This window comes from Mercenaria mercenaria, chromosome 9, assembly GCF_021730395.1.
Source record: "Mercenaria mercenaria strain notata chromosome 9, MADL_Memer_1, whole genome shotgun sequence".
In the NCBI taxonomy this organism is placed as follows: domain Eukaryota; kingdom Metazoa; phylum Mollusca; class Bivalvia; order Venerida; family Veneridae; genus Mercenaria; species Mercenaria mercenaria.
In genome coordinates, this window is record NC_069369.1 from 52,502,333 (window position 1) to 52,510,798 (window position 8,466).

The 8,466-nt window shown below is 36.1% G+C and overlaps 1 long non-coding RNA gene across 1 annotated transcript; it reads right to left on the bottom strand.

Moving 5' to 3' along the window:
• Window positions 1-3,879: 3,879 nt before the first annotated feature.
• Window positions 3,880-6,853, bottom strand: LOC123556261 (uncharacterized). The gene is made up of 3 exons (XR_008372428.1): window positions 6,671-6,853; window positions 6,304-6,421; window positions 3,880-4,471 (listed from the first exon to the last, which is right to left on the bottom strand). It is a non-coding gene; the product is annotated as an uncharacterized LOC123556261 (long non-coding RNA).
• Between the last annotated feature and the right edge of the window lie 1,613 nt (window positions 6,854-8,466).

The window sequence follows — 8,466 nt, forward strand, 5'->3', positions numbered from 1 at the left end:
CTACCACCCATATTTTTTTTATTTTCCTCCACTACCCATAAATAATTATGAATTTTCCACTAACTCCCACCACCTATAATTATTCAGGCCCGGCCGAGGGGGCCCGTGCCCCCCCCCCTCCCCCTCCCCCAGTTGGCCGAGAAGTGACATATACTCATCAAAGATGCCCCTCAAAATTTAGACCCAGAAATGCACCAGAGGCCACTATTTCATACCTGTATTTCAAAATTTCCAGGGGGAGATCCCCCAACCCCCACCCCCATTCAAGAGGGGAGTATCGTACTCCTCCAATACCTCAAAATTTAGACCTAAAATGCACCAGAGGCCACCATTTTATGCATGTATTTCAAAAATTTCCAGGGGGAGTCAATCTGGTTCGCTCCTGACCCCTGAACCCCTACCTAACATGAGCAAAGGCGCCCCCTCGCAAACCTTGCGTCTCGGCGTCGATGTCCTCGTTCAAGACTTGTGCCCCCACCCCCCTCCCCCACCCCGTCAAAAATTTCTGGATCCGGCCCTGTTATTAAATGTACAAAAATCGAAACATGGAGAGGTCTATTGTTATAACCGATGGCGGTAGTATTTACTGTTTTCCCTTTCTATATCTCAAAAACGTTGAAGAATCACCAAAATGCTTCATTCCGCTTCGATACTTCGCCATTAGAATAGAAAAATGTTTATACCCCACCCACCTGATTTATTATAACCTCACACGTAAAATATGAAGGCACGTGCAGTTTTCCCGCCTAAATACAAAGAAGAAACGTCTGCTTCCGGTTATCAAGAAGGCCCGATTTTTACGCATATTCATCTTTTATTATTCACGTTTCCATCTTAACGTTCACATCTGCAGGTGTGTTCAATCAAACATTAGGAAAATCTTCCGAACAATGTACGAAAATGTATATATCGATCTAGTAGTTTCTACTGAAATATCATGTTGAGTCATAAAACATACACGTATCATGCCCCACGCCGACAAGACTTGTCATTTCTTTGGACATGATATATGGAATATTTGTCAACCGTTTTTAGAATAATGACTTCACGCAGTACATGTTTTGGTAAACTTGTTTTAAAGACACTGTCCTCCAGGTCGTACGACAACAGAAAAAAAAGAAAAAAAAAAGTTAGATATCAAAACAACTATTGTTGTATTTCTTAAGGTTTTAAGACTTAGTTACTGACAGATTATGTTATAGAAACACCTAAGAATTAGTTGTTTTTGCGAGTTTTTCCATTCAAAGTACTGGTATAGTGTAGGTAAACTGCCTTTATATTTATTAAACGACCGCTACGCGCATATTTCTCAGTGGTGTATTGGTCAGGACCGCAGGAAATTTTTATTGCCGCGGCGGCCTGTGTTTGATTCCCAACTCGAGCATGTTTTTTTCTCTCTCGCTCTTGATTTGGCATTTTAAGACAGATTAGAAACAAAATCTCATGTTCTATTGTCCAAAATATGACAAACTTTTAGCGAAAATCTGGGGGTCAGTGCCTTTAAATGGCTAAACGCGAATTTTGAATTTTATGATGTTGGTTTTCTTAGCGACTTACACAATTTATTGTAAAAAGGTTTCCGAATCGGCTAGTGCTTCATAAACATATTGAAATACCTGAGTCAGATATGTCCTTAATATGGATAATGACGATATGTTAATTACGTCGACATCGGATAATGAAATCGATACCATTGATCTATTAACATACGATTTCACGTGGAATGTGAACGCCAGTTTTTGTATTTGTGCGAGCATGGAAAAATTCGACTGATCTTCATGCAAATAATTTTTACTCAATTCACGCATGTTTTCGTTTCGGCCTGCCTCGATTTCACATTCTATTTCTTTTCCCGGCGTATGCGAAACATCCTTAACTGGTGGCATAACAACGTAACGTGCCAGTCAGAATATACGAGTGTGAATGAAAGGCGGGAAAAAGGAAATATCAATCGGTCTTCAGGGATTTCATTGAATTCTACACAAGTGCGAGATATAGGACATAATCGGTGACACGATTATATCACGTCAGTAAATGTTGACTGACAAACCTTCGGCGATTATGGACGCTGACTGCAAATTCAACGGGAATGAGACAGAAAAATGAAATATTTAATGAACAGAAATAAAAAAAAAAAGATCAAATTTCTTAGATCGGTAATGTCAAAATTGTGTTCCGTGTATCGCGGTCAGTAAAGGGAAATGTCCGTAAGTAATGAAGAGAGATGATCAAATACGCCCCCCCCCCCCACAGAGTTTTAATATTTTTACAATCCTCCCACCACCCATAAAGACGATTTTTGCGATGATTATGATTTTCTGATGGACCCCACCACCCATAATTATGATTTTCCGATAGACCCCACCACCCGTCAATAGAAAATTCTGTTGCCGTCCGACACCCCCATACAGTTAATTCTGGAATCGCCCTAACCTAGTGACCTAAATATTTATCTAGATACTTGACATAGATTTCATAGAGAGAAATCAATAACTTATGATGATCAACTAGAAAAGGATTTTGCAGACTAAAGTTTCCTAGTGTTGACATCAGGTAAAGCAATTTCAAAATTGGCAAAGATTTCATGAGGACAAAAATTCTGACTAATTTCTATGATGATCAAAATTGAGCCGCGCCCTGAGAAAACCAACATAGTGGCTTTGCGACCAGCATGGATTCAGACAGCCTGCGCATTTGGACAGTCTGGTCATCCATGCTGTTCGCTAACGGTTAAGCTTTGAAAGCGAACAGCATGGATCGCTATTGCAATAGGCTTTGAAAGCGAACAGCATGGATCCTGACCAGACTCTGGTCAGGATTTATGCTGGTCGCAAAGCCACTATGTTGGTTTTCTCATGGCGCGGCTCAAATGATAGATTTGGCATCTAGATCGTTAATTTGTATTTCTATGATCTGACACTGTGACCTAGTTTAGGATCTCAGGTAAACCAGTTTAAAACTTGACAAAAATTTCATAAAGATATAAACATTCTGACAAAGTTTTACGAAGATCTACTAGTATTAGAAAACCTAACCTCTAGTGTGAAAACAATGTTTTCCTATAATTTAATTTAGTGACCTAGCTTTTGACTTCATGTATATTGATTTTATTTACGGTACCAACACAGCAGACACAGGAGAAATTATATGGTGCCAAACAGCGGTAAAAGAATTCGTTTAGCAGCTCATTTACATCAAAATGAAAATATCATGTCTGTATGAAATCAACTTTTTCATCTGCTACAGCAAACCGAGTATTTATTCTCTATATGTCGCTTATTACGTTTAAGCAGTGGTTGAGACAATTATTCTTACAAAGTTGTGTGAAGGTGGGTTTGAAAATGTGGGCTTTAAAAATGAAAGCAAGGTTTTAGTATTAATATGTCTAGTGACCAAGTGTTTCATCTCAGATGGCTAAGTAAGGTAGTTCTGCACGTTTGGGTAGATTTTTTTTACAATGTAGAATTCGATTAAACCCCATTTTTTCAAAACTTCAGAATTCGAATAGAAAATTCAGCAAATAAAAATGTTAGGGTTGTGTTCTTGACTTTTTGCTAGACTGGTTTGAATTTTTTTGAAGTCACACAATGTTTCATAAAGGGAGTCTATGAGAAGATCACAAATTTCATGTTTTTTTTCAACAATATAGATTTGAATGAAACTTCTCACAGTCGTAAATAAACTTATAGTCTGGTCTATAATTTGATGAAATAAAATATTTAAGTCCGTGTGCTTATTTTTGTGATGATCATGATTTAAGTGAACCGCACATTTAAAGCCAATATAAACACATGTTTTTAAATCATTCAACTTTTCAGATGTTTTAATATCATATTTTAACTTTAGAAAGAAATTGACAGCGCATTGTAATAAATTTACTCACGGGTTGCTATTGGTTTATGAAATGATTTTCGTTTCCGTACGCCGAATCAAGGCTTTATTCTACGTTTTCCGGATAAATGACATTACATCACCACTTCCGTTTTTTCAAATGTGCAGAACTACCTTAAGGGTAACATAATGAACAATTAAATTAACATTGTGATTACTATAGTATTAACGTTTCAATTGTTTGCTGACGGACACAGCGAAACCACAATAGCCTTCACGGAGCACTTTGTGCTCAGGTGTGTTATAAACTTAACAAAATTAATAGTGAAGCAATAATGTTTATGCCACTTCTTGTGCTGATACAGGCAGTAACACGTCCTGACATGGTCTTTTTGTACTGTTGTAGAACAGCGCTGCAAATGTTCGCTTCGCTTATTGACTAAACTATTATTGTCATAAAACACATAACTTCTTCACTTATTAAGCCAACAGGGTTTGTTGAACACATATCTATACCAAATTCGCTGAAGATTGGACGAGAAATAAATCAGTGTTTTTGCTTTAAAGAACACAGTCTGCATTTTTCATTGTTGTGCTGCACTTGACGGATTATGACGGTGCTTGACTTCTTTGCTTTTACCTGAAATGTAATGTAGAAACGTATAACATATGAACACAATTTACTGTCCTATCTTTGAAATGTTAGAACGTGTCATATACAACGGAAATATTTTGTGTTCCACACTAATCATACACGCTTTTCGTGTATTTTGTAAAATATAGGACTGGCGACGGGTTATGTGGGAGACGCCATGGCAAATAGCAAGGGACGGACTAAATGGATATTTGTCCCCTTTTCTGCTTAGTCATGCCCTTTACGGTGTTTCTACTGTGTGGATCATATCATCATTTTTTATATCGGAACTACTCTTTAAAACCCTTTTGATTCCATATGACAGCGTATTTTGAGTAAAATAATAAAATTACTGTACAAAATGTATATTCATACATGTACACGCACACACGCACGAAAGCACGCACATACATACATACACATCATATTGTAGAACCAATCTATATTTATAAAGAGCTATGCAGCACGCTAGCTACACAGGGACTGATTACACCAAACAGGAAGTGACTACTCAGTGTTAATGTGAAGTAGTCAAAGATGTAGTTCCATGCTGTTGATGAAATCTGGTATGAGGCATATGAGGATGTGGCAGTTATGATTTTGGCTTATGTTTATTGCTTATTGTAATGAGAAAAGATATAGACCATTTTCATTGTAAATTTCCAGAAATAAGTTTTATTCTTTGAGAAAATGTCTACATACGCGTAATTGCTAAAGGGCTATTTTCATGGGAGCATTTTTAATGGCTGATGTTTCTCAGAACAGATTATTTTTCTAATATGTAACATAATATGTCAATATTTTTCTATTTTTGATAAGAAGATATGTCATACTAAATGACCATATATATGGTTTACATATCATTGAAATGCTCTAAAGTGCTGAAAATGAAGTCTAAATATTTTAAATATTTGTATATTGAAATAAAGAAGGAAAAAGTTACATACTATTATTACTATGACATTGCTAAAACATAGATGAAGGATATTTGTTTGTTTCAGTGCAAGACTGAAACGCCTTTATCGAGTTCATATCAGATGCTGCATCTATTTTCACGAGTGGAACTGCCGCGAGTGAAAATTTAACATATGGTGTTCAAGAGTGAAAGATATTTTGATATTGCATGTAAAACAAACACACTTTCTTTTTATTTTACCTTTATACTAAAATGAACCCATTTTACAGCCTTACTAGTTGAATATGTATTATATATCTATAGCATTCTATATCTACTTCATCTATCCAATCGTGAACTTTAATTTGCAACACCGTTTTCACGTGACCGTACAGTATATTACCATATTTGATGCACATGTGTACAAAAGAGCCTGTATTTTTTCGTATTTGGACGGTTCAACTGTCCAATGTTAAACATACAAAAAGCCCGAAACGCTAGAAAATGTTCCGAATGTAAACCGGGTGAAGCGGGCGCTCTATGTGTTTAATTTACGTCTTGAAATCAAGAAAGCAGAAGAATCATTTCAAACTTAAATAAAATAGATATAGAATAAAAAGGTTATTTAACATTGTACTGTACAATACGAGATATATTTGGATTCCTAGCAGCTCGTCCAATATGATTTTCTCAGCAACTCTTCCAAATATATCTCCGAATTGTACGGAACAATGTTAAATAACCTAAAAATATTTTTCACTGTGAAAATATCAGATGTATTTCAAGCTCGTATTTTGATAATTCATTGAAAAGCATGTGTGTACAATACGCTTGTATTGCAACTGTTCTTGAATGTTTTGCTTTCTTGATGTCCTTATATATATTTATCACTAATACAGATTTTATCAATGAACGACTCAAAAATGTTTCAAATTATATTTACCTTTACTTGTCATCCTGCCACACCAGATTTTGATCTGCTGTTATTTCTGCAACCCTGCTTTCAGTCTTGTTTCCTTAGACCACTGAGAAAGGGAACATCCATTCATGCCGATCCATGGCTGTAATTTTAAGGCGTTACAAATAAGCTATTTAGAAAAAAATATTGAATTGAAAATAGTTAATGAAAACAAAACGATCACTCATTTATTACTTAATACTTAATTTCAATAAATCATACAATCGGGTATACATATATACAATCCTTTCTGGTCACTGTGCTCGATATGATACATTTATTTAATAAAAAAATCGTTTCTATCACATGACAAAAATCATATTTTGCAGAAAAATCTAATGTCAAAACTTACTGGATCCTTTGCTCATTTCTTCCTTTAAACAAGTGTAGTCTGGTAAGGGTTCACGCGATGGGAAGTGTCAGTATATGGTTGATAAGGAAATGCCCTTGTGTGTAATCATGTAATAGTTGACTTTTTCAGCCATCCTATCTATAATTCTTGTAAATTCTCAGCTTTCTGTTTCGTCCTTTCGACGTCCTATTCGATTCCTTACAGGAGCTGAAGATGAAAGAAAAAAAGGGTGTAAAGTATTGTAACGATTCTTTTTGAAAATGTCTAAACAACTTTAACTACCTTATTTGTTTTTTAAAACAATACTTTCTTCCAATGATAAAATCATTGTCTGGTGTTTTGAAATCTTTTTTCCTTACGATACCTTACATGTGCGCTAGTCTTGCTTCCGACACAGGGGTGTAAAATTCCACTCGTCCGCTCGCATTGGCGAGCTCAAGTCAGGATAGGACAGGTGGACCTCACAGTACACACGAGCGAGTCCTGATATAAGGTGAACTATTTTATTTCATTTTCGGCAATTTTTGCATTTATTTATCAGAAAACCTTCATTAAAGACAACCTGTGCAGTTCCATTTAGAAGTCCTATGTTAAAGTCGAGAAATTCCCGATTTTCTAAGGCCAACCCATGCCCGATTTTTGGCCAAAATTGTCACCTCATGTGCAAGTTTTCGCATTTTTCGAGTGTTTTACATTAGTTAAGCAAATGTTTTCATGCGCAGAAGGTAAAATGAGCACTATTTCTTCAAAAATGCCACGAATTTTGCAAATCCATCGTGATTTCATGTCTAAATCATACAAATATGGGAACTGATCTGCAGCAGATTTAGGAAATTGACAGAGTTATGTACTCTTGCCTACAGGTAGAGACTATTATATTGAACAAGTGATAAAAGCTTCAAAGCTATACATTAAAAAACATTACACAAATATCAACTAGTACGAAAAACTTAACCAAGATTTCTAAGTCAAAAGGGGCTATAATTCAGCCAAAATCCTTGATGGAGTTGTGTACTCTTGCGTATAACCACAGGCAATCGGCGTGTGACTTTGACCCCTTATGAATGATGGACCCCCACTCTGTTCTCTACAACCAAGATCCCCAACATGATAACAGAAAAACACATTTCCAAAAAAAAAAAAAAAAAAAAATGCTATATATATAAAAAAGTAAAGGTATGGTACTTTACGACCAAACATTAAGGAAAAAATGGAATGGCCTCAGTAACGATCTCACTGCGTACAGAATTTTCGGTCGATTTTTGAAAATCTGGTCTTAATCAACGCATAAAGCATAAATCTTAACGGTAAACATGCACTTTGGTCTCAAGGCTGCATCATTTTGATGCAGCGAGACGCTATTCTTTGACAAAATCATCTCGTACACGATGTGACCTAGAGTCAAGTTACCTATGCTCGGCCAGTCCAGTGCTCGGCCATCTAATATTCGTTATTGTATATCAAAAATTAGACTTGAAGACCTTGCTTCTAGTGTTTGTTTATTTTTCGATGTAAGGATGCCAATTCAAAATGGGGTCAAATCTGTGTCGGTCAGGCGCTTGTTATTTCTACAGCAGACGAAACCGGTCAATAGTGACAGCTGTCATTTTGCGTTTTCTGAGTTAAGATCACCGCACTCTGTGGTAAAAACGTTCATCTGTATATTAGTTTACATAAATATTCACAAAAATGTATATTCTATTGAATTATATACAGAATATACGAAATTTTATGTTTTATTTACTGCAAAAATTTGCTTCTGACGGCGGCACCGTCGGTAGATAATAGCCCGCACC